General features: G+C 38.9%; 1 protein-coding gene across 5 annotated transcripts in view; it reads left to right on the top strand.

Annotated features, from left to right (window-relative positions):
• The window catches only part of TET1 (tet methylcytosine dioxygenase 1), a 123,663-nt gene that overhangs the window by 39,524 nt on the left and 56,409 nt on the right, over positions 1-27,730 (top strand). The gene's annotated exons all lie outside the window — the stretch shown is intronic.

Below are 27,730 nucleotides of genomic sequence, written 5' to 3'. Positions count from 1 at the left end.
TGTTTATATAAATTTATTTATTTTCAGCTACGTTGGGTCTTCGTTGCTGTGCGCGGGCTTTCTTTAGTTGCTTTGAGCGGGGGCTACTCTTCATTGCAGTGCGCGGGCTTCTCTTGTTGCGGAGCTCGGGCTCTAGGCGTTCATGTTTCAGTAGCTGTGTCACGTGGGCTCTAGAGCGCGGGCTTAGTAGTTGCGGCGCACGGGCTTAGTTGCTCCGCGGTATGTGGGATCTTCCCGAACCAGGGCTTGAACCTGTGTCCCCTGCATTGGCAGGCAGATTCTTAACCATTGCACCACCAGGGAAGCCCGTGTGTGTGTGTGTTTCTTGATTGGTGATTTTGAACACTACTTCTCTTCCATTACATTTTTATAAAATGTTTTGTTTTGAAGATCAAGCAATCTGGGTAAATTACAATAAATTTCAGGTGTCAGGTAGGTTGTCCAATCTACATTTAGCTGTTGGGGTCTTTGTCAGAGATTGTCCAATGCTTCCTGGATTGGATCCTAAATTCTTAATTAGAGGAAAGTAGCAGATTGAAAAAATAAATGTAGTTGGCTAAACTCAGATTAAATTGACCTGCCCCATCTATACCAGGTAGTAGCAGGGAGTGGAAAAGAAAATGGATACCTTAATTATGGTTTCACTGAAATAAAGAAATGAAAAAAAATGAAGTAAGGGTATCTATAGAACCATGGGGAAGCACTTTCAGTACTATTGGCTTGAAATCAGGGTATTGATGAACCTTATAAAAATCTGACTGTTATTTGCTGATTAAAATAAATAGAAGCTATTTCAAAATGTTGATTTTTGTCACTCTACACCCATGAAATCTAGTTTATGCCCTCACTTAATGGACAGGATAAAATAACTGCAGTTTAGAACATTTCATCAGAAGTTTGTTTTTTTTTTTTTTTTTTTTTTTTTGCGGTACGCGGGCCTCTCACCGTTGTGGCCTCTCCCGTTGCGGAGCACAGGCTCCGGACGCGCAGGCTCAGCGGCCATGGCTCACGGGCCCAGCCGCTCCGCGGCATGTGGGATCTTCCCGCACCGGGGCACGAACCCGTGTCCCCTGCATCGGCAGGCGGACTCTCAACCACTGCGCCACCAGGGAAGCCCCTCATCAGAAGTTTAATCCAGCTGTCCAGGGTTTACTTAAAGCCTCTGATATTTGATCACTTCATTAAAACAAGTTAGGAGGGCTTCCCTGGTGGCGCAGTGGTTAAGAATCCACCTGTCAATGCAGGGGACATGGGTTTGAGCCCTGGTCAGGAAGGTCTCACATGCCACGGACCAACTAAGTCTGTGTGCCACAACTACTGAGCCTGCGCTCTAGAGCCCCCGTTCCACAACTACTGAAGTCTGCTCACCTACAGCCCGTGCTCCGCAACAAGAGAAGCCACCGCAAGGAGAAGCCTGCATACTTCAACGAAGAGTAGCCCCCACTCCCTGCAACTAGAGAAAGCCCACGCGCAACAAAAAAGACCCAGCGCAGCCAAAAAAACCAAAAAAAACCCCCAAACCAACAAGTTAGGACTATCAGAAAACTGAGTTATCTGGGCCACATTTCCTAAGATACTATGCATCATAACATACCATAGTTATATAAGGGACAGGCTAACTTTTGCTCAGTATAATTTCTAGTGAAAAATTATCAAGATTAATTTATGAGCTGCCCATGGTCAGAAAAAAAGGCAATATAAATAATGTGTTTTTCTATTTTGATTTTTGAGTCAGAAAACTCAAATTTATTGGTCAAGCAGTGTAATATGCTCAACTACGAAATGAGAAAGCATCTTGTCTTCCTGCTTCATTCTTGTTAGCCTCATTAAAATTAAAAAAAAAATACTTTGACATAATTTCAAACTACAGAAAAGCTGCAAGAGTAGTGCCAAGTATTCTCATATATCCCTCAACCAGCTTACCCATGTTAACATTTTATCTTATTTGCTTTATCTCTCTCTCCTCATATACAAATTTTTCCCCTTGAATTATTTGAGAGTAATTTCAGACATGAGTTCTCTTTACCCATAAGTACTAAAGTGTGTATTTCCTACAAGCAAGGACCTCTTCTTTTTTTTTTTTTTTTTTGTGGTACGCGGACACAGGCTCCGGACGTACAGGCTCAGCGGCCATGGCTCACGGGCCCAGCCGCTCCGCGGCATGTGGGATCTTCCCGGACCGGGGCACGAACCCGTGTCCCCTGCATCGGCAGGCGGATTCTCAACCACTGCGCCACCAGGGAAGCCCAAGGACCTCTTCTTGCATAACTATAGTACAATGATCAAAATTAGGAAATTAACATTGACACAATACTATTATCTACTGATCAGAATTCACTATTTGTCCTTAATAATGTAGAGCATATCAAAAGATAATCTCAGATTATGAATTTTATTCAGTTGTTCTATCTCTTTAGTCTTACCAGTCTGACATTTTTCAGAGTAAGGTCAGTTAGAATGTCTCTTAATTTGGGTTTATTTGACGTTTGCTCATGATTAGATTCACGTTATGCATTTTTAACAGGAATGCCACAGAAGTGAGTTAGTGGGTTTTTTTTTTTCCAGTGAATCATATCTGGAGGCACGTGATGTCAGTTTGTTCCATTATTACGATCTTTACATTGAAAACTTGGTTAATGTGGCCTCTGCCAGGTTTCTCCTAAGTTACTCTTTTACCTCTTGCAGTTAATATCTCCTGTGGAGATACTTTAAAACTGTGTAAACATTCTGTTACTTCTCATTGGTTTTTAGTATCCATCCATGTTTCTTGTCTGATGTAATTATGATGGACTCCATTTTAAGCTAAACATTTTATTTTGTATTTTGTTACCTTTAAGGCATCTTGACTTTCCTTTGGGCGTAGAAATGGCACATATTTTAAGTTTTAGAGATTAAATGGATAAAACTTTTAAGTAATAATGAAAAATGCCTATAACTCTATTTAATGTCCTCTTGCACAGTGTAGCCAAATGGTTAATTTGGGTTGAGAAAGTTGGACCCAGGTCACTGTATGATAAAATGGGTATAGTGAGGATCTGGAATGTTGAAAAAATGCAGGTATGAGGATGATGAGGCTAACTAGGCGTAGAATTCCAAGAGAATGTGACTTAGACTTCATTCCTTCTTTATCTTGTCCTTTCCACTTTTATCTTCCCGGCAACCCTATCTTACCAAGAACTCAATACAAAAGAAGCAAGCCTAACTCAGAGGAACTCAGTGGAGACAAAGTAAAACAGAAGATAACCAGTCAAGTAGCGACAGCCTACTCCCTCAGTCTAGGACAAAGTAGCATTAAAGACAAGAAAAAAGATTTGTTTATGAGGCAGATAGGAAGCAAATTACATTAAACATCTTTCAGGGTGTATATAAGTAACAAAACTCACAAAATTAACTCCAGGTGACCTTTATAGGTTATCAGAATAGCAGCAAAAGCATCCTAAAATCCTGTGTACAATTAGTGATCTGAGACAAACATCAAAGTGTAGTCAAAATTTTGTTGAGGAAGAAAATGCAAACATCAGGATGATTTAAAAGGAAATCCAATGAACTCATTTAACAATAGTTTTAAATTGCAAAAAAAAAGAATAATCTTGAAAGGAATTTGAACACAAGTGTTTGAAGGAAAGGAAAAATGTTCTCCTTTATACTCATTGTCCCTCCCTTCGTTCATCCTTATTCTCACACCTGAGGGGTATAACCTCTTAGTAGTTTTGTGGGTATTCTTCCAGATAAAGTCTGTATACATACCAGTGTAGCTATAGTTACATATATGTCATGTATATATACAACTGCATCAACTCATTCTTTTTAAACAACGGCCTTATTTTTTGAAATGTACTTTATATATGGTGAAATATCCAGGTCTTAAATATATTACTCAACCAGTTTTGATGAATGCACAGAAAGACACCAATCTTTTCTGTCATCTCAGCCCCTCTTCCTAGTCAACCTGCTCCCCCCGCCAAGCAACTACTGATTTGATTTCTATCACTTTAGGTTGGTTTTGCCTTTTTTGTAATTTTTTACATATGGAATTTTATAGAATATACTTTTGGGGGGGTATTCGGCTTCTTTGACTCAGGACTAGGTAGGTAGATGGTTTTGAACATCCTTAGTTGTTTTTTTTTTTTTGTAATTTATTTATTTTTAGCTGCATTGGGTCTTCGTTGCTGTGCGCAGTCTTTCTCTAGTTGTGGCGAGCAGGGGCTACTCTTCGTTGTGGCACACTGGCTTCTTATTGTGGTGGCTTCTCTTGTTGCAGAGCACGGGCTCTAGGCATGTGGACTTCAGTAGTTGTGGTACACAGGCTCAATAGTTGTGGCTCGCGGGCTCTAGAGCGCAGGCTCAGTAGTTGTGGCGCATGGGCTTAGTTGCTCCACGGCATGTGGGATATTCCCAGACCAGGGCTCGAACCCGTGTCCCCTGCATTGGCAGGCGGATTCTTAACCACTGCACCACCAGGGTAGCCCCATCCTTAGTTTTTTGTTTCTGTTGTTTTTTTTAAATAGCCTTATTGAGATATAATATTATACTACCCAGTTCACTTATTTAAAGTATACAATTCAGTGGCTTTTAGTATATTCACAGTCGTGCATGGATCACTACAATCAATTTTAGAACATTTTCATTATCCCCCAAAATAACCTATTTCATAGAAATAGGATCATATGAAACGTAGTACTTTGTTAAGAGGTTTTTTTCATTTAACATAATGTTTTCAAGATTCATCCATGTTGTAGCATGTATCCTTCCTTCTTTCCTTCATTCCTTCCTTCTTTCCTGAATAATATTCCATTGTATGTATACAGCACATTTTACTTACCCAATCACCATTTGATGGCCATTTGGGTTATTTCCACTTTTTGGCTCTTGTGAATAATGCTGATATAGTCATTAACATACAAGTTTTTTTGTGTAGACATGTTTTAATTTCTCTTGGGTATATGCCTAGGAGTGGATTGCTGGGCCATATATTAACTCTGTGTTTAACTCTTAGAGGAACTGCCAGTGTATGACAGGTCCAATTTCGCTACATTCTGACCAACACATTCTTATACAAGTGCTTTTTCTGGGTGTGAACATATATTTTTCATTTATCTTGGATAAATAGGAATTGAATTGCCTGTAGGGTAGGTGTATGTTTAATATTTTAACAATCTTCCAGTGAAATTAAGGGAATATTAGTTGCTCCACATCTTCTCCAACATTTGGTTTGTCAGTTGTTTCATTTAGTCATTCTAATGATAGCTTTGTTCTTGTTCATTGTTACCCATTAAATGGCTCTATAATAACTGCTTTAACTTATTTTTTAACTTATTTTTGAATAATATTCTATATATTACCTAAAATAGTAGCATTATCGATTACAATAACATCTTCAGGAAAATACTATTGTTCAGGAGAATTAATCGGCTTCTAGTTTTTCATCATTATAGTTATTGCTAAAGTAAACATACTTGAACACAGATTTTTAAAAAATGTTATATAATCTATGAGCATGTCATATAACATTAAGCCTGTAATAACAATATGAAGAAGAATAAAGTTAAAAGTGAGGTGAGATTTTTTTTTTTTATTCTAAGGGTTTGTGTTTAATTTTGGTAACTGTAGAGAGGAAACAGAATTTATCCTGTAGTTTGCCATTTATTTGCCTTTGATCTTTAGATTAAAGCATAGATAGAACATAGAGAAGAGGAATTAAACTTACTAAGTGGTCAGCCTCTATAATAATTTGAAGAACATACATTATTATAAGATATCTTTTTTTCCCATATGAATTTGGAAAGGTAAAAGAACACAATTAGCAAATAAGGAAACTGTGAGTTGAAATGGGACAGTCTTGGAACTCTGTGAGAAAATAAATTGGTACTGTCTTTCTGGAGAGCAGTTTGGATAGTTTTGAAAGTGTGAGTGCCTACTTCAGTCTAAAGAAAGGAAGAGAGCTTCAACAATGTTGTTTTTTTTTTTTAACATCTTTATTGGAGTATAATTGCTTTACAATGGTGTGTTAGTTTCTGCTTTATAACAAAGTGAATCAGTTATACATATGTTCCCATATCTCTTCCCTCTTGCATCTCCCTCCCTCCCAGCCTCCCTATCCCACCCCTCTAGGTGGTCACAAAGCACCAAGCTGATCTCCCTGTGCTATGCGGCCGCTTCCCACTAGCTATCTATTTTACATTTGGTAGTGCATATATGTCCATGCCACTCTCTCACTTTGTCACAGCTTACCCTTCCCCCTCCCCATATCCTCAAGTCCATTCTCTAGTAGCTCTGTGTCTTTATTCCCATCTTACTCCTAGGTTCTTCATGACCTTTTTTTTTCCTTCTTAGATTCCATATATATGTGTTAGCATACGGTATTTGTTTTTCTGTTTCTGACTTACTTCACTCTGTATGACAGACTCTAGGTCCATCCACCTCACTACAAATAACTCAATTTCGTTTCTTTTTATGCCTGAGTAATGTTCCATTCAACAATGTATTTTTAAAGTGAAAAAAATTAGGTTACAAAATGAAATATGGTGTAGATCTCATTTTTGTTTTAAAAATATAGTGCATCAGGGGCTTCCCCGGTGGCTCAGTGGTTGAGAGTCCGCCTGCCGATGCAGGGGACGCGGGTTCATGCCCCGGTCCGGGAAGATCCCCCATGCCGCGGAGCAGCTGGGCCCATGAGCCATGGCCGCTGAGCCTGCATGTCCGGAGCCTGTGCTCCCCGCAACGGGAGAGGCCACAACGGTGAGAGGCCTGTGTACCGAAAAAAAAAAAAAAAAAATATATATATATATATATATATATAGTGCATCAAATATAATATATTTATATACATAAAAAGGAATCTGACAGACTTCATACTAGTTTTTCCTGGGTAGATGATATGGAGTCTTTCCTCTGGTTTTCCTCATCTATGTCTGCTGGGTTTTGTTTGTTTGTTTTCTGTTCTGAGAGTGTAATAAAGGCAAATAAATTTCTAATTAAAATTTAAAAACACAAATCCTAGGAAATATAAAAAAGAGGGGATATATGTATATGTATAACTGATTCACTTTGCTATACAGCAGAAACTAGCACAACATTGTAAAGCAACTATATGCCAATAAAAATTAAAACAAAAAACAAAAACCCCAAAACAAAAACACAAACCCTAATATTGTGATTAAAAAGCAGAGTGATCAGCACAGTGAACATTGTGAAAACTATTCCCTCTGTGTGAAAGTTCCAGTTAAGCTTTGAGAGGGGACAGGGGTCTTTGGGAAAGGGGAATGGGCTCTAGACTATGATAGGTATATATTTTTTTGACTTTTTATTTGCTTATCATTTTTAATTTATAAAAACATTGTAAAAATAGTACAAGAATTTCATTTTACCCTTTGCCCAACATTCCCAAATGTTAACATCTTATATCACCATAGTTCCATGATCAAAACCATATCATTGGGCTTCCCTGGTGGCGCAGTGGTTGGGAGTCCGCCTGCCGATGCAGGGGACACAGGTTCGTGACCCGGTCCGGGAGGATCCCACATGCCGCGGAGCGGCTGGGCCCGTGAGCCATGGCTGCTGAGCCTGCGCGTCCGGAGCCTGTGTTCCGCAACGAGTGAGGCCACGGCAGTGAGGGGCCCACATACCGCAAAAAAAACCCCAAAACAAAACAAAAACCATATCATTGGACTTCCCAGGCTGTCCAGTGGTTAGGGCTCTGCGCCTCCACTGCAGGGGGCATGGGTTTGATCACTGGCCCGGGAATGAAGATCCCGGGCTGCATGACCAAAAAACCCAAAAACAAACTAGGTCATTAAAATTGACACAATACTACTACCAATTCTAAAGACCTATTTCAAATTTGGCCAATTTCCCCACTAATGTACTTTCTTCAGTGCAGGATTTAATTTTGATCCCTCATTGCATTTAGTTGTCAGGTCTCTTTAGTCACCAAACTGTAGTAGTTCCTCAGTATTTTGAAGTCTTTTATGACTTTGGCACTTTCGAAGAATTCTGGTCAGTTATTGTGTAGAATGTTTCTCAAGTTGGGTTTGTTTGATGCTCCCTCATGATTAAATTTAGGATATGTACTTTCGGCAAAAATCTACAGAAGCAGTGTACCTTTCTCAGATATCTTGTCAGGTCTCATATTTGAGTTAACATTGTTCACTTGCCTTAACTGCACATATCCTGTTTTCCATCATGTTTTTACCCACTAATTTTAGCATCCATAGGTAATTCTTTTTCTTTCTTTCTTATTTTCTTTCTTTTTCTTTCTTTCTTTCTCTATTTCTTTCTTTCTTTCTTTCTTTCTTTCTTTTTCTTTCTTTCTTTCTTTCCTCCCTCCCTCCCTCCCTCCCTCCCTCCCTTCTCTCCTTCTTTCCTTATTTCTTTCTTGCTATCTGTGCCGAGTGGTATGCGGAATCTTAGTTTCCCCGACCAGGGATGGAACCCATGCCCCTGAATTAGGAGCTCAGAGTCTTAACCACTGGACCACCAAGGAAGTGCCCCATGGATAATTATTGCCTCCAACAATTATTAACGTTGTGCTTACCAAGTGGTCATTTTCTATTTCCACCATTCCTCTCCATCTTTGCAGTGGGAACTCCACTGCAAAGAAGCACTGTCCCTCTTCTCCAACTTATTTATTCATTCAATTATTTATTACATCAATATGGACTCACACTGTTTATTTTATTCTTTGGAGTATAATCCATCACTGCTAGATAAATGAAGGGTTAAGGGAGACTCGCCCTGTTGGGTTCCAAGGAAAAAGCAGGACAGGTGGGTGAGGGGTGGGACAAAAGAGCACACTGGACTGTTTGCAGGTAGTTTCTTGTTCCTTTGAGTACTTCAGCAGAGGTTGATGGATTGCTTAACAGAGGTAATGCAGAGATCGTTCATGCCTGGCATCACTCCATGACCTTGAAGGTCTCTTCTAACCTTGAGATCCTCTCAGCAGCTTAAGCAGAAAACACAGATGGCCACTTTATAACTTACTTAACCACTAAGCTTGTGCAGTAAGGGTTTTATATCAGAGCATGTTTAGCCCCTGGTGTATCTGTCCCATAATTAATAAAACCCAGCCGGCACCACAGGCAAAGGGTAAGGTGTATAGAACTTCAATGTAAATAATCTAAAAATGCCAGACCTGACAGATTCCACTATTATTTTGTAGCTCAGTTCTCACTTCTTAGAACTAAACATTATGATGTGTAAGTTTAGCTCAAGGTGACTTCTTCTTGGGATGTGTAAAGGAGATTATTGCATTTGCTGGTATAGTTGTGTTTCCTAGTACCGAGTACATTGCTTTATGATTTGTTGCCTTAATGCCACTTCAAATCCTTTTTCATCACTTCTTCAGAATTTCAGCTTTGGATTTATTCCCCTCCAGACATTTCCATATTTATCAGATGAATTCTATACTTGTCTTTATTTCCATGATACTTCCTTGAAGCAACATAATTATTTTAACAAAATTATTTTTCTTATTTTGTATTTATTTATTTTACTAAAATCAAACTTTATTTTGATTGAAACGTTTTTTAAAATTATTTTTTTCCATTCTTCATTGAGGTGTAATTGACACATAACACTATATAAGGTTAAGGTGTACATTGTGATGATTTGATATATGTCTTTTAAAAATTTATGGCTGTGTTGGGTCTTCCTTGCTGTGCGTGGGCTTTCTCTAGTTGTGTCGAATGGGGGCTACTCTTTGTTGCGGTGTGCAGGCCCCTCTTTGTGGTGGCTTCTCTTGCTGTGGAGCACGGGCTCTAGGTGCGCAGGCTTCAGTAGTTGTGGCCTGTGGGCTCAGTAGTTGTGGCTCCCAGGCTCTAGAGCACAGGCTCAGTAGTTGTGGCACATGGGCTTAGTTGTTCCACGGCATGTGGGATCTTGCCAGACCAGGGCTCCAACCCATGTCTCCTGCATTGGCAGGCAGATTCTCAACCACTGCACCTCCAGGGAAGTCCTTGATATATGTGTATGTTGTGAAATGATGATCACATTTTTATGTTCTTTTGGAATGTCACTGAAATTTTCTTCCCTTTTAGTAGCTTGTAGCATTAGTCTCTTTATTACTGGCCCCAATTTTGCTCTTTGCTGTGTTTTTCAATTAATTGTTAGTTAAAAGGTCTTAGATATTATTTGAATCTCTACTAGCCAAATACTGCTCACCCCTGGCAAGGGTCCTTTGTTTACCATATTTAATCCAGCTTTTAGTCCCTCTGATTGCTCATCCCCAAGCTGATTGGTTTGAATCAGTTTTGCAAGTAAAATACCAAGAGATCTTGTTGGAATTGCTTCATTATCAATGCCCAAATGTATAACATCTGCTGAGGTTTTTTCGTGCCTGGAGTCTTGTGTTCTTAAAACTCTTATTAGTTTCCACAGTTGTCATCTCATTTGTTAGCAAGCATCAAAGTGGTTTAAGAACAAGCCACAAAAGTCTAGCTCACAGCTTTCCAGAGAGGTGCAGAATAGAGGTAATTTAGGGTCAGGTTGTGACTTTGTAATTTTTAAAAAAGAGGTGAGAAAAATTCAGTGTTAGCAAAAAGCCCTCAGTATTCACAGACTAGGAAACCATTTTGTTGCTATTTTTGTTTATTTTTATTAAAAGCCTTGCACTCAGCTGTCAGTCTTTACAACCAAATTCAGTGTATGATATTAAAATTCAATGATATCCTATTTTATTGTATAACACCAGTCTTTTGGGAACTGCGAAATTCAGAATCTTCTTTCTGATTTATGACTTTATTCTTGTCTTCCTTTATTTGATTTATATTCCATGATGTTTAAGATGTTTATGAGGAATTAAAAAGTAATGGAGGCCCAGAAGTGAATTTGTCTGTTTATAATTGTTAAAGAAATACTTAAAAGGAAGGGGGAAAATGCAGTGCCCTCCTCTGTATGATTATAATGACTTCTAACTTGGTTTTTTTTTTTTTGGTAATGCCTACATATTTTCTGTAATGCCTTCATTTTCATCTGTGGCATTTTGTTTGCACTGTGAAGTACATGAAACAATGGTGGCAACTCATGTGCTGGTGTTTTATTTCAAATAATGTGAGTCCAAGCAGATGATATTCTAGACACTTATTAAGTATCTTTTCCTTTAATTGTAAATTTATTTGTTGTGGACTATTAGCCTCCTCCAACTCACACAGCTGGACAGTATTAACAGTTGTCTAATATTCTTTCAGATCTTTTTAAAAAGTATATTTATTTATTTATTTGGTTGTGCTGGGTCTTAGTTGTGCAGGCGGGCTCCTTAGTTGTGGCACGTGGGCTCCTTAGATGTGACATGTGAACTCTTAGTTGTGGCAGGCATGTGCAATCTAGTTCCCTGACCAGGGATCAAACCCGGGCCCCACTATATTGGGAACTTGGAATCTTAACCACCGTGCCACCGAGGAAGTCCCTTTCAGATCTCCTTTGTTACATATATAAGTACATAAAGAGAATGGTATCATACTATAATATATTTTGCCATATACTTTTTTTTTTTTTTTTTTTGCGGTACGTGGGCCTCTCACTGTTGTGTTCTCTCCCGTTGCGGAGCACAGGCTCCGGACGCGCAGGCTCAGCGACCAGCCGCTCCGCGGCATGTGGGATCTTCCCAGACCGGGGCACGAACCCGTATCCCCTGCATCGGCAGGCGGACTCTCAACCACTGCCCCACCAGGGAAGCCCTGCCATATACTTTTTAAAACTTTTTTTTGAGTTCTGAAATAATACATACAAAGTGTGTGTAAGATGTTTGTGTAGTTCAAACTTATTACAGGAACACTCAATCACCAGTCAAGTGGTTAAGAAATAGAATATTGCCAATACTGCAACCATCTGTGCATATCCTTCTATCATCTCATCATCCTACCAACCCCCAAGAGGAAGTTTCTCTCCTGACCTTAGGATAATCATTTCTTTGTTCTTCTATATAAAGTTTTATCATTCTTGTATTCATCTTCGACAGTATAGTTCTTAAGGGTAAATTTCTATAGGATAAATACCTAGGAGGGAGATGGGCTTGTAGTTAAAAAAATTTTTTTTTCTCTTGCATAAAATTTTTATTTTTTTCTCATTACAAAAACGATCATGTTTATTATAAAGTTATTTGACATCATTCTACAAATTAAACACTACAGAAATGTATGATATAAAACATGAAAGTAACCAGTAACTAATCCCATACCAAATAATATACATTTGGTTTATGTTCCTATACTACACTAACATTTATTATTATTTTACAAAAATTAGATTGTATAATATTACTTCTTTGAGGCTTCATTCTTTTCATATTAATTTTACGTACTTCTTTTCGGGTCCCGGTAAGTAGATTTCTATCATAATTTTAATAGATTGAGAAATATGGATTTAAGAGTACTATTTATTTATTTATTTATTTATTTATTCGGTACGCGGGCCTCTCACTGTTGTGGCCTCTCCCATTGCGGAGCACAGGCTCCGGACGCGCAGGCTCAGCGGCCATGGCTCACGGGCCTAGCCACTCCGCGGCATGTGGGATCTTCCCGGACTGGGGCACGAACCAGTGTTCCTTGCATCGGCAGGCGGACTCTCAACCACTGCGCCACCAGGGAAGCCCCCAAGAGTACTATTTAAAGACATAAAGGGAATCAGTCGTAAAATTAAAGTAGAGTGTATGTCTTTTAAATTAATAGAGGAATAGAGAAAAAAAAGAAAAACAACCCATTTAGCCAAACACCTGCCTGCACCAAACATGTATTATTACAATAAATGTTTATGAAATATAGTCCCCATCTAAAAGAAATGCCACAGATTGTATAAATAAAACAAAATCTAAATTAAATGATATATTGTCCACAAGAGACACTCCTAAAAGCAATATGAATTGAAACACAAAGGATGGGCAAAAAATATTCCAGAGAAATGTAAACAAAAATAGAATGTACTTATAGGTGTAAATTGAAAATTTTTGATAGTTATTGCCCTCTAAATTTAAACCTGAACCAAGAGCGTCAAGTTTATCACCTCTAAATATTATCAATCTTTATTCTTTGTCAGTCTGATATTTTTAAGTGACTACATTATTTTCATTTTGAGATTATTACTGAGATTATTTTCAGCCTTATGGAGGTATAATTGACAAATAGAGGGAATTCCCTGGTGGTCCAGTGGTTAGGACCCTGTGTTTCCACTGCTGGGGGCACAGGTTCAATCCCTGGTCAGTGAACTAGGATCCCACAAGCCATGCAGCCGGGCCAAAAAAAAATTGACAAATAGATTTGTAAGGTATTTAAAGTGTACATTGTGAAAGTATTCCCTCCACTGAGGTAATTAGCACATCCATAACCTCACAGATTTATCTTTCTTAGTGAGAATATTTAAGTTCTACTGTCTTAGCAAATTTCAATTATACAGTACAGTGTTATCAACTAGAGTTACCATGTTATGCATTAGAAACTCAGACCTTATTCATCCTATAACTGAAAGTTTGCACCCTTTTACCAACCGCTCCCTATTTCCCTCACCGCCCCCAGATCCTGGCAATCACTTTTTTACTCTCTGTTTCTGTGAGTTTGCCTTTTTTATTGTTTTTTTTTTAGATTCCACATATATGTGATACCATGCAATATTTATCTTTCTCTGTCTAATGTATTTTACTTAGCATAATGGCATTAGGTTGATCCATGCTGTTGCAAATGACAGGATTTCCTTCTTTTTAAAGACAATAAAATCCCGTTGTATATATATCCCACATTTTCTTTACCCAGTACCCATTCATCAGTGGACAGACACTTAGGTTGTTTCCTTACCTTGGCTATTGTAAAGAATGCTGCTACTTCATTTGAGGTGCTATCTCATTGTGGGTGGTTTTTTTTTGGCTGTGTTGGGTCTTTGTTGCTGCACGTGGGCTTTCTCTAGTTGCGGTGAGAGGGCCTACTCTTCATCGCGGTGCACGGGCTTCTCATCGCGGTGGCTTCTCCTTCTCATTGCGGGCTCTAGGCGCGTGGGCTTCAGTAGTTGCAGCTCGAGGGATCTAGAGCGCAGGCTCAGTAGTTGTGGCACACAGGCTTAGTTGCTCTGCGGCATGTGGGATCTTCCTGGACCAGGGCTCAAACCCGTGTCCCCTGCATTGGCAGGTGGATTCTTAACCACTGCGCCACCAGGGATGTCCTCATTGTGCTTTTGATTTGTATTTCCTTGATGATTAATGATGATTAGCACATTTTCATGTACCTGTTGGCCATCTGTATGTCTTCTTGGGAAAAATGTCCATTTAGGTCCTTAATTTTTATTTCTTTATTATTAATGGCAAGAAACTATTTTTCATAGAAAGTTTATTAATACTGAAATTTGGTAGATGTGGTTTTCTGAGTTTTATTTCAATTTTTTTGTGTAATTAGAATTTTTTCAACCTTTATAATAAAGGTAACAGATGCTGGTTGAAAAAAATAATAAAATAGCAAAGTGCTGAAAGATAAATATTCTCTGTGTTCTTTGTACCCTCCTCTCTATCTCATACTTCACAGCAGTAACCTCATGACTAGGTTGTGTATTTTTTCAGATGTTTTAAATCTACACTTACATAGGTAACTCTCCAGCACTCCCCACATACACATGGAGGACTGTATCACATGTAATTTTTCAGCTGTTCTTTTAATGCTATGTTTTGAACCTTTTGCCATTTCAGTGCATGCTATTTTAATGGCTACCTAGAATTCCATTGTATAGACATATCATACGATACTTCATTCACCCAGTCCTGTATTCTTTTGAAATATTTCTTATGATGCAGCTCAATCAAGCCTTACATAAATAGTCTCATATTTTTTTACTCTTAGTAAAGAAAAATCTAAAAATATTTTAGTTATTACTATTAATAAAAAGGGAAGGATAAAGAGAAATTTCCATCATTGTAAATTATCTACAAGAATAAGAGGAAAAAAGGACAACTCATGATGGGAATTTTGATGAGTGTGTAGTACCTCTAAGCTTCATGACTGTGCCTGTAAGTGCTTATCTTGGTTTCTCTTCCTGACTTTCCAAAACTGAGTCATGCAGTAAGAGAGGAATTAGATGGAAAAAGACCAGAGCTGTGGTTAAGAAGAAGGGTGTTGTATCCAGACTCAGTGGTGGGTGACAAAGTTGATGCTAGATCCTGTAGACTGTTTCGCAAGAGGCAAGAAAAGAGTAGAACAAGTGCATCTAAAATAGCTTTTCCTAACCAATCCTGCTATTTAATGTGTCTGGTTCCAAAAGAGCCACATTCTGAAAAGAAGTATTGGAAAAGTTGACATTTAGAAAAGAGAAGGACTCTATTCCTTTATTCTAAAATAATATTTACAAATGCAGAGTTGGCAAATCTCCCCAGATTAAGCCACTGTGCAATACCTGCTTCTTCTTTATTTTAAAATCATTTGTGCATTTATTCATATTTTTATTCTTTAAGATAAACATCGAACTTTTTTTTAAAATCAAATTTATATTTATTTATTTGGCTGTGTTGCGTCTTCGTTGGTGCGTGCGGGCTTTCTGTAGTTGCACTACTCTTCGTTGTGATGCGTGGGCTTCTCATCTCTGTGGCTTCTCTTGTTGCAGAGCATGAGCTCTAGGCACACAGGCTTCAGTAGTTGTGGCATGCAGGCTCAGTAGTTGTGGCACATGGGCTTAGTTGCTCTGTGGCATGTGGGATCTTCCTGGACCAGGGCTCGAACCCATGTCCCTTGCATTGGCAGGAGGATTCTTAACTACTGTGCCACCAGGGAAGTCCCAACATCCAACTTTTTAAATGAAAATTTTCAAGCATAAAACAAGTTGAGAGGATAATGCAATGAACACCACAGTACCCATTATATCAATTCAATAATTGTCTTTTGGTATGTGTATTAACCATTGGAAAGCTGTAGGTATCATCCTTAAGGTTAAATCTCTTAAGAACACTGTGCACAATCATACCATTATTACCATTTCCTAGTATTATCTAATATCTAGTCTATATTTTGATTTCTTCCCCAAATAAAGCACACATATTTGAGTCTAGAGGACAGCCACCAAGATCTGTCCTCTGGGGACTAAAGTCCAAAATGAGGAGACAGCATTGCAAACAAATGAGTAAGTGCAATCAATTGAGGTGATAAATATCTGTGCCGAGATAGTACAGAAGGGAGTGTTCAGTTTTATCTGAGTGAAGCAGAAGGATAAGAAATACTTGATTCTACCAGCTGGAGGATTGTTAAGAAATACTTGATTCCACTGGTCCCCTTTCCTCTAGTTCTCTAGAGGTGAATTGGTGCTTTAGAGGCAAATTGGATGGGGGAGGGTTGAATGACCAAAGAGCTTTCTATGTTGAAGCTGCTACTTGAGAAAAGACGAAGCTGCTTAAAATAGCCTAGAGGAAGCAGGGCTGGGGGTAGGGCTGGTGTGGGGAATACTGTTGTACAAGATGGTCTGTAAACTTTGGCTAGGGGTAGAACTGGGGAGGCCTTGCTTTGCTTGCTGGACTGAAAAATGTGAATTTTGCTCTTGGGATTAGTGGTTCCCACTTTCCTTTACCAGGCTACTCTCTGAATCTTTATGGGGTTTTTAGCTTCAGACCTAAGGGAGCCATGCAGGGGTTAGTTTAGAATCTGTGGTTTTCTAAAACCCACTTGGATGATGTTGATGTTTAGCCAGGTGGTGTGGAATACAGCCTAAAGCAATGAGATTTGCATTTAAAATGAATTCCATAAGTAACTGCATTGTCTAATAACTTGAAATTTGGATAGGACAACTGAGAAACTGACTTTGTGATTTTATTTTAATTAATTTCAAATTTAAAACTGAAGCAAAGTGAAATATTTTCCCATTAAATACAACTTTATTTTGGTACCACTACATTTTACTTTAACCATTGAATATTTAGCACTGAATTGTGATTCATTAAGTATAAAATATACACTAAATTTCATAGGTTTTATATAAAAAAGTAAAATATCTGATGATTTTTATATTAATTCCATGTTGAAATAATATGTTTGATATGGTGGCTTTAATAGAAATATATTAAAATTTATTTCACGTGCTTCTTTGTACCTAAAGAAAATACCTCCTAAAACCTTTAAAATGATTTCTGTAGCCCACGTTGTATTTCCATTGGACAGTGCTTCCTTGGAAGAATATGAAGGTTTGGGAGTGCTACATTCTGGAAGCCAATCCCAATTCTGAGATTAATCTACTAAGGGTACAAGATGAAAGATTAGGTTCTGAAAATGTTTGTAATCTAACACCCATTAGAATGTGAAGCCACTGCAATGAGAAGCTCACGGTGCAGCAACGAAGACCCAATGCAGCCAAAAATAAATAAAAATTAAAAAAAAAAGAGCTGGTACCTTTTTTCTCCTATTAACCATACCTAGAGCATGTTATGGGTACTCCATAAATGTGTTGAATGAATGTACTGAGGCAGGGCAGTAGGAATGGGGAACGCAGGGATAAATGGAAGAGATTTTTAAGTAATAAGATCCATTGAACTTTGTAGCTGAATTTCGGTCTTGAACTAGGAGGCTTCTTAGAAGACTCATGGATCATTAGGTGGATTTGGGGGGTTAAAGCAGGCCCCAAGGACAAGGTAATTCTTTAACTTTTAGATGTGGTTCCATTTTTTTGTTTTTTTTAAAGGTTAGTTTCTTTTTTTTTTAATTTATACATTTTATTTATTCATTTTTGGCTGCTTTGGGTCTTAGTTGTGTGCGGGCTTTCTCTAGTTGCGGCGAGCGGGGGCTACTCTTTGTTGTGGTGCATGGACTTCTTATTGTGGTGGCTTCTCTTGTTGCGGAGCACGGGCTCTAGGCACGTGGGCTTCAGTAGTTGTGGCACACGGGCTCAGGAATTGTGGCTCATGGGCTTAGTTGCTCTGCAGCATGTGGGATCTTCCCAGACCAGAGTTTGAACCCGTGTCCCCTGCAGGCAGATTCTTAACCACTGTGCCACCAGGAAAGCCCCAAGATGTGGTTCAGTTTTAATTGCCAGGTGAAGATGTCCAGTTGGTGGATGACTGAATTTGACATTCAGGAGAAATATCTTGTCTTGTTGTGAGAATTAACAGCAAATAAGCGTAGACTGAAGGGCAAGTATGTGGATAAACGGGCGATTGGAGATGAGGCAAAGGGAGACACTATCGTTTATAAGTGGGCAGAGAAGCCAGCCAGGGAGACTGAAATGATGCACAGAGAATTGAAGGGAGGATCTTAAGTGAGAAATGGTATCAAAAGATATTCTGCAAGTCCACTGAATTTGGTATTGGACTACACTGGTGAATCTTGGGTAGTTTCAGTGAGGTGGTGGGAGCAGAAGCCTAATTACAATGGGTTGAAGAGTGCAGGATAGATAGGGTGATTGCAGTTTGGAGGAGTTCTTTGTAAAATAGGACAGTGAGGTAGGGTGGGAGCTAAATATTTCTGGAGGATTTCGTTTTCTTAAAATAGAAAAGATTTAAATTTGTTATAGCCTGTGGGGAAGGAGGTAGTTGGGAAAGATTTACAGATCTTTGGCTCCAGAATGCTCTCTGATTTTTCTATTAGGAATGTGTAAATACCTCTGTGCATACCATCACCAGCTAAGTGCTGAATAAATACTCAGTATTCTTGACGATTATATTCTTATTCTTAGAAAGTCTAAACTGAAATAGACATATTTTCTTCAAAGGAACACCTTGGAGGAAGGGAGTAGAGACCCAAAGCCACATGGGCGATGTGGAAAGAACTAAAAGCTGAAACCTGTCTTGGTGCCTTGTAGGATCATGAATTAACTAGTTATCTGATGGCCTTCTGGAAGGAGTTAGGTGAGGTAAGGTCCTTGAATATTATCTTTGATTGAGGGAGCATTCCAGGTGGGGTGACTTGATAGAAGCCAAACCCTAATGGAAAACAGGATTACAAATCTCCTGAAATCTTGAGGAGCATTTAAGCGCCATTAACAAAAAAAAAAAAAGAGGAAAAAAAAAAAGTGCATATAAACTGAATTTGTAAAGAACTAGCGTGATTGGATTAAATAATCTGTAATTTGTATGTCATTCTTTTGTTTTTTAAATTAATATGGCAATTCATATTGGGGTACTAATTAATACCAGGAAGTTTTCAACGAATCTTAGTCTCCTAATTATATGAAACTAACAATTTTTTTAACTACTTCAAGTTAATTTCTTTTTTTTAAACATCTTTATTGGGGTATAATTGCTTTACAATGGTGTGTTAGTTTCTGTTGTATAACAAAGTGAATCAGATATACATATACATATATCATCATATCTCCTCCCTCTTGCATCTCCCTCCCACCCTCCCTATCCCACCTCTCTAGGTGAATACAAAGCACCGAGCTGATCTCCCTGTGTTATACAGCTGCTTCCCACTAGCTATCTATTTTATGTTTGGTAGTGTATATATGTCCATGCCACTCTCTTACTTTGTCCCAGCTTACCCTTCCCGCTCCCCGTGTCCTCATGTCCATTCTCTGCATCTGTGTCTTTATTCCTGTCTTGCCCCTAGGTTCTTCAGAACCTTTTTTTTTTAAGATTCCATATATATGTGTTAGCTTACGGTATTTGTTTTTCTCTTTCTCACTTACTTCACTCTGTATGACAGTCTCTAGGTCCATCCACTTCCCTACAATTAACTCAATTTCATTTCTTTTTATGGATAACATTCCATTGTATATATGTGCCACATCTTGTTTATCCATTAATCTGTCGATGGACACTTAGGTTGATATCATATCCTGGCTATTGTAAATAGTGCTGCAGTGAACATTGTGGTACATGACTCTTTGAATTATGGTTTTCTCAGGGTATATGCCCAGTAGTGGGATTGCTGGGTTGTATAGTAGTTCTATTTTTAGTTTTTTAAGGAACCTCCATACTGTTCTCCATAGTGGCTGTATCAATTTACATTCTCATCAACAGTGCAAGAGGGTTTCCTTTTCTCCACACCCTCTCCAGCATTTATTGTTTGTAGATTTTTTGATGATGGCCATCATCAAAATGGCCGGTGTGAGGTGATACCTCATTGTAGTTTTGATTTGCATTTCTCTAATAATTAGTCATGTTGAGCATCCTTTCATGTGTTTGTTGGCAGTCTGTATATCTTCTTTGGAGAAATGTCTATTTAGGTCTTCTGCCCATTTTTTTTTTGCGTTACGCGGGCCTCTCACTGTTGTGGCCTCTCCCGTTGCGGAGCACAGGCTCTGGACATGCAAGCTCAGCGGCCATGGCTCACGGGCCCAGCCGCTCCGCGGCATGTGGGATCTTCCTGGACTGGGGCACGAACCCGCGTCCGCTGCATCGGCAGGCGGACTCTCAACCACTGTGCCACCAGGGAAGCCCATTTTTTTATTGGTTTGTTTGTTTTTTTGATATTGAGCTTCATGAGCTACTTGTATATTTTGGAGATTAATCCTTTGTCAGTTGATTCATTTGCATATATTTTCTCCCATTCTGAGAGTTGTCTTTTCATCTTGTTTATGGTTTCCTTTGCTGTGCAAAAGCTTTTAAGTTTCATTAGGTCCCATTTGTTTATTTTTGTTTTTATTTCCATTTCTCTAGGAGGTGGGTCAAAAAGGATCTTGCTGTGATTTATGTCATAGAGTGTTCTCCCTATGTTTTCCTCTAAGAGTTTTATAGTGTCTGGCCTTACATTTAGGACTTTAATCCATTTTGAATTTATTTTTGTGTATCATGTTAGGGAGTGTTCTAATGTCATTCTTTTACATGTAGCTGTTCAGTTTTCCCAGCACCACTTATAGAAGAGGCTGTCTTTTCTCCATTATATAGTCTTGCCTCCTTTATCAAAGATAAGGTGACCATATGTATGTGGGTTTATCTCTGGGCTTTCTATCCTGTTCCATTGATCTATATTTCTGTTTTTGTGCCAGTACCATGCTGTCTTGATTACTGTAGCTTTGTAGTATAGTCTGAAGTCAGGGACCCTGATTCCTCCAGCTCCATTTTTCTTTCTCAAGATTGCCTTGGCTATTTGGGGTCTTTTGTGTTTCCATACAAATTGTGAAAATTTTTGTTCTAGTTCTGTGAAAAATGCCATTGGTAGTTTGATAGGGATTGCACTGAGTCTGTAGATTGCTTTGGGTGTATAGTCATTTTCACGATGTTGATTGTTCCAATCCAAGAACATGGTATACCTCTCCATCTGTTTGTATCATCTTTAATTTCTTTCATCAGTGTCTTACAGTTTTCTACATACAGGTCTTTTGTCTCCTTAGGTAGGTTTATTCCTAGGTATTTTATTCTTTTTGTTGCAATGGTAAATGGGAGTGTTTCCTTAATTTTTCTTTCAGATTTTTCATCATTAGTGTATAGGAATGCAAGAGGTTTCTGTGCATTAATTTTGTATCCTGATGCTTTACCAAATTCATTGATTAGCTCAAGTAGTTTTTGGTAGGATCTTTAGGATTCTCTATGTATAGTATTATGTCATCTACAAACAGTGACAATTTTACTTCTTCTTTTCTGATTTGGATTTCTTTTATTTATTTTTCTTCTCCAATTGCTGTGGCTAGTACTTCCAAAACTATGTTGAATAATAGTGGTGAGAGTGGCAACCTTGTCTTTTTCCTGGTATTAGTGGAAATTGTTTCAGCTTTTCACCATTGTGAATGATGTTCGCTGTGGGTTTGTCATATATGGCCTTTATTATGTTGAGGTAAGTTCCCTCTATGCCCACTTTCTGGAGGGTTTTTATCATAAATGGTTGTTGAATTTTGTCAAAAGCTTTTTCTCCGTCTATTGAGATGATCATATGGTTTTTCTCCTTCAATTTGTTAATATGGTTTATCACATTGATTGATTTGCATATATTGAAGAACCTTGCATTCCTGGGATAAACCTCACTTGATCATGGTGTATATGATCCTTTTAATGTGCTGTTGGATTCTGTTTGCTAGTATTTTGTTGAGGATTTTTGTATCTTTGTTCATCAGTGATATTGGCCTGTATTTTTCTTTTTTTGTGACATCTTTGTCTGGTTTTGGTATCAGAGTGATGGTGGCCTTGTAGAATGAGTTTGGGAGTGTTCCTCCCTCTGCTATATTTTGGAAGAGATTGAGAAGGATAGGTGTTAGCTTTTCTCTCAATGTTTGATAGAATTCACCTGTAAAGCCATCTGGTCCTGGGCTTTTGTTTGTTGGAAGATTTTAAATCACAGTTTCAATTTCGGTGCTTGTGATTGGTCTGTTTATCTTTTCTGTTTCTTCCTGGTTCAGTTTCAGGAGGTTGTGCTTTTCTAAGAACTTGTCCATTTCTTCCAGGTTGTCCATTTTATTGGCATACAGTTGCTTGGAGTAACCTCTCATGATCCTTTGTATTTCTACAGTGTCAGAAACTAACAATTTTGAGGAAAAAGTTATGCTAGAAGGTAAAACATGTAAGGGTTATCCAGAAATAAAGAGGGTTATAAGCCAAGGAACATTTGCGGGAGGAAATAGACAGTGACCTCCGACTGCTTCCTTAAGAACTAGATTCTAAATTGTGTTCCAGTTTCACTCCTTTCTGTAATAAGTTTGCGTGAACCCAGCGTGCATATACTGAATTTGGAGATTAAGTTATGATATTTTGAATAGCAGTGTTGTACTGCTACAACTCACAAACAGATGAATAAAAGTAGACCTAAGAGAAAAACAGATACTGTATGCTAATGCATATATATGGAAGTTTAAAAATTGGTACTGATTAACCTAGTGGTACGGCAGGAATAAAAACACACATGTAGAGAACAGAATTGAGGGCACAGGGAGGGAAGGGGAAGATGGGATGAAGTGAGAGAGTAGCATTGATATATATACACTACCAAATGTAAAATGGGTGGCTAGTGGGAAACTGCTACATAGCACAAGGAGATCAACTCAATGCTTTGTGAGGACCTAGAGGGATGGGATAGGGAGGGTGGGAGGGAAGCTCAAGAGGGAGGGCATATGGGGATATATGTATACATATAGCTGATTCACTTTGTTATACAGCAGAAACTAAGACAACATTGTAAAGCAATTATACTCCAATAAAGATGTTAAGAAAAAAAAAAAGTAGGCCAGTCAGTTCAGAAAGATAATTCCCACAATCTAACAAAGGAAACTTCCATAGGAGCTGTGTTGTTCTTTTTAGTTCTAAGCATCTATGGCAATCTTAGTTCAGTAAGCATTAGTAAATATTAGTAAGTAAAGGAATTTGTTTTAAATGTTAATACTTACTTGCTGCTGACAGGATTATTTTTAGGACAGTGCATTTGGTTAAACACTAGGACCTTGTGACTAACACTAGGACCTCTAAAGAGACATTTGGTTTGAATTTTGGCTCAGAGCATTGATCTGACTTTGGCTAGTGACTTAACCTTATCAGAATCTTCCTTGTTAAAAGACTGGAGAAGTGAATATGATTTTTTTTTTTTTTTTGGCTGTGCCACACAGCTTGTGGGATCTCAGTTCCCCAACCAGGAATTGAACCTGGCCCCTGGCAGTGAGAGCACCAAGTCCTAAGCACTGTACCACCAGGGAATTCCTGTAAATACATTTATCTCAGTAGGAAAATTAAATGAGATAATTCATATAAAGTGCTTATAATGACGCCTGGCAAGCATTACATGCTCAATACATAGGTAATAGCTATTAATAAATATTCTTTTCTTAATTGTGGATTTGAGACTGGAATTACTGAGTTTTTGCCATATATTGAAGGACATGTAGAAAAAGAACTACCTAATATGTATTTTTCCCTAAATAGTTTGTTTCTACACATAAGATCCAACACTTATAAATGTGTATAAATAAGTTGTTTGATTTAATCCCCACAATAAACCTTTTCAGTAAGTGCTATTACTAGTCTTGATTTATCTTTTTTAAATTTATTTTTTATTGAAGTAGAGTTGAATTACAATGTTGTGTTAATTACTGCTGTACAGCAGAGTGACTCAGTTATACATATATATACTTTCATTTTCATATTCTTTTCCATTACAGTTTATCACAAGATATTGAATATAGATATATATTGTGCTGTATAGTATAGTATTGATATATACTGTGCTATACAGTAGTTATTTATGTTTTTTTTAATAATTTTTTTAAATCCTGAGAAATTCTTTTTAAATTGAAGTATAGTTGATTTATAATATCGTGTTACTTTTAGGTGTACAGCACAGCAATTCAGGTGTATATATATATATATATATATATATATATATATGTATATATGAATATATATAACACACACAGATATTCTTTTTCAGATTCTTTTGCCTTATAGGTTATTAAAAAATATTGAGTATAATTCCGTGTGCCATATAGTAGGTCTTTGTTGGTTATCTATTTTATGTATAGTAGTGTGTATAAGTTAATCCCATAGTCTTGATTTATCTTAAGGAAACTGAGGCTCAATTAGCAAGGACTCGCTCTATGCCATGTGGTTGGTAAGCAGTCGGAGAGTCACCAGTTTGATTCCAGTAAAACTCACGTTATTAAAAATATATGAAACAATTAAGATACATAAAAAGTGTAAAGAATAATAACTGGGGACTTCCCTGGTGGTCCAGTGGTTAAAACTCCGCACTTTCAATGCAGGGGGCATGAGTTTGATTCCTGGTCGGGGAACTGTGATCCCACATGCCGTGAGGTGTGGCCAAAAAAAAAAAAAAAAAAAAAAACACTGAACATGAGAGTTGGTTATTAACTTTAAGCTTGGATAGGATTGTTCATGAAAAGTGCGAAGAACAAAAAGTCTGTGGGTTTTGACTTAGAATCCTCTATGGAATGGGCTCAGGGGGACACACCCACAACCAAGGGACAGACACCCAAGAGTGAGGCTCCAGGGGAGACCTAGATTATAGTTTCAGTTGAGAATCTCCTTGGGGATCCACAAAAGAGCAGGTTAGGCCTATGATATTTAAGGAATGATTGGACTTGGCAGTTAAGAACTCATTTATAACCTTGGGGGATAACTACTTAAGATATTTGAATCAGGAGGGAATTTGATGGGATGATAGCTTGAGGCAGATTTGGGGTCTGACAGGCTTTTTGTCTTTTGTTGTTACATGAGTTAACCCATTTATTGTAGGCTAGCAATGTTACCAATGGTGGACCTTCCACTGGTCTTACAGTTCCTTCAGTCAGATTTTATAGCGATGGTAGGAGCGGTACTGTAGGTCTAGGCATCACCTGCAAGCTTTTCAGGAACCATGGCGCCAGGTCCCCAAAGCTCATTTCTTCATTTTGGTTTTGCCACCAGAGAAACAAGTGTACTTGGCGTGCTGGCTGATTTCAGTTTTCTTCACCGTCTTCCTGAGGGAGGCAGCATAATGGGCCCGTATTTACCGACAATCCTGACCGTAGTGCTTTTAGCATTGTCACCACAAACTAGCTCCGAGCCCAGAGAGTGGGTTTTTATCTTTTTGACTGGGAATAAATTATACTGACTCTTAGCTCCAGAGGAAGAGGTCTAGGACTAGGTCATCTGTGACTACAGAGGTTTAGCTCTTAGGTCAGTTTTGTATACATTTGGAACTAATCTGCAATTAACTTGGTTTTTTTTGTTGTTGTTGTTGTTTTTTGTTTTTATTTGCGGTACGCGGGCCTCTCACAGTTGTGGCCTCTCCCATTGCGGAGCACAGGCTCCGGACGCGCAGGCTCAGCGGCCATGGCTCACGGGCCCACCCACTCCGCGGCATGTGGGATCTTCCCGGACCGGTGCACGAACCCGTGTCCCCTGCATCGGCAGGCGGACTCTCAACCACTGCGCCACCAGGGAAGCCCCTAACTTGGTTTTTGATTAAATACAAGTTGTCCCTCCCTTTAGTAACTCTCCTCCTTTGCCCCACCCCCAAGTTAAAGGAATTACTTTAGATACTAAGACCCTGTGGCCAAACGAGGGTGGAGTTTTTGTTTGGGGATAAGAATAAAAACATTAGAAAAGCTGTCTGGATCTGGTGTCTGGATCTGACTGAGAGAATTGGGAAACATTTGAAGTTTCTGCCATGGCTCCTATTCGGCGCAAACTTGGAAAAGCCGTAAGTCCGTATGGCAATGAGGTAGGGCAGGTGGGGATGCATGCTGACCTAGTTCCTTAGACTCCCCCTCTCCTGGCTGACGCAGCCCTGCCTTTCTGTGGCCTTTGAACCCCTCACCGGGTGGCTCTAGGCAAACTGGAGAAACAGAGATCAGAGGCAAAGCTCAGAGAATGTTAGGGCTACAAAACTTGGTTGGGCAGGTATTCCCTTTTTATGCCTAAAAAAAGGAAAAAGAGAGCTTAATGGCTGGGATTCTGGAGAAGGTAATTTCATTGCTATACGAAAATAAGGTAGCTTTTTGCAGGTCCCCTTTGAAGGGGGATATTTTTGGTGTATGTGTGTTAAATGTCTATTTTAGAATCCCCTTGGGTGGATCTTTGATGAGTAGCTGGTTCATCTTTACTTTTGACTTAAATTTGGTTTTGTTATCAAGCAGTTGTGGTTAGCATTGCATGGTGGTAGGTTGCAGAGCAGGGCTGACCTCCATGCTTCTTTTTAGAGAATGTGGGAGGGAAAATACAGTATCAGGCATGATTGTGTCATCTTAAAGTGAAAATTAATGGAGGCCCCAGTGGTTCTCCCTCAAAATTTTCTCCAAGCTCTCAATTTTCAGGTTGAGAACGTAGATTTTGAAGGTGTCACCTCCGATTAGGAATAAATGCGCTGTGGGCTGCTCCTCCTGTTCTACATGTTTTTAAAATTGTTTTTTACTCTGAGGGGGTTTATATTGGTGGGGGGCAGGGCGAAAAAATCTTAGATATTACAAGGGGGCCACAGTACGTAAACAGATACCCACAATATCTGTTGTATTAAGATCTCACGGGGAGGGCTATTAGGGAAAAAAATGTTTTAAAAGACTCCTGCAGGGACTTCCCTGGCGGTCCAATGATTAAGACTCAGCGCTTCCACTGTGGGGTGGGGGTGGCGGGGTGGGGTGTTAGATCCCTGGTTGGGGAACTAAGATCCCACATGCCCACGGGGCAGCCAAAAAATAAAAAAAAAAAACTAAAAGACTCCTGCAGTAAGGGATGAAAAAAAATGAAAAGAAAGTTGAGAAACACACTGATCTACCTGTGTAGTAAAGGTCATAGTCTTGTAGGACCACATCTCTGAACATGCTTCGAAAGTCTTTATTTTTTCATGTGATCTGGGTACCTGTTTCTTGATACAGGACATGCAGCATGTAAGGAATGTGAGTGTGTGTTGGGAGGAGTTACAGTCAGATCCGGTCCATAGGGCAGGGTCTTTTCAGAATAAAATACCCCTTTGCTCAGTGTCATTTGAGCTCCTTCAAGAGCGGGTGTAAGAGTATCCTGATGATAGGAATGTGGAAAAATGACAAGATGGAGGGGGCCTGGGAACTACCGGACCCAGATCTGATCTAAGGAGTTCAACATTCCTGTTAGTTCAGAGTGCGAACAACCTATAATCTTGAAATGGGTATAGAGTGGAAGACAGACAACTAGGGGAGTTTTAATCACTTACTGTCTTGTAAACTGTTCCCTTGGGCCCTTTTGGAGTAGCAGAGGACAGCAGTGGGACCGGAGAGGGAGGGGGGTTGGAGGAGGAGGAGAAGAGACATAAACACAGGTGGGTAGGTGGCAAGAGTTTGGTGTCCCCGGAGTGTACATGAAACTTGAGGGGATAAAACAGCCAGCATTCCAATATTCTTGAAACACTTCACTTCCTTCAGAGAGTTGGCTTCTCTTTAGAGATAAATGTTAACAATA

This window comes from Delphinus delphis, chromosome 16 (assembly GCF_949987515.2).
Source record: "Delphinus delphis chromosome 16, mDelDel1.2, whole genome shotgun sequence".
NCBI lineage: Eukaryota > Metazoa > Chordata > Mammalia > Artiodactyla > Delphinidae > Delphinus > Delphinus delphis.
The sequence above is the reverse complement of the archived record's forward strand: the minus strand, read 5'-3'. Positions and strand labels throughout refer to the sequence as shown.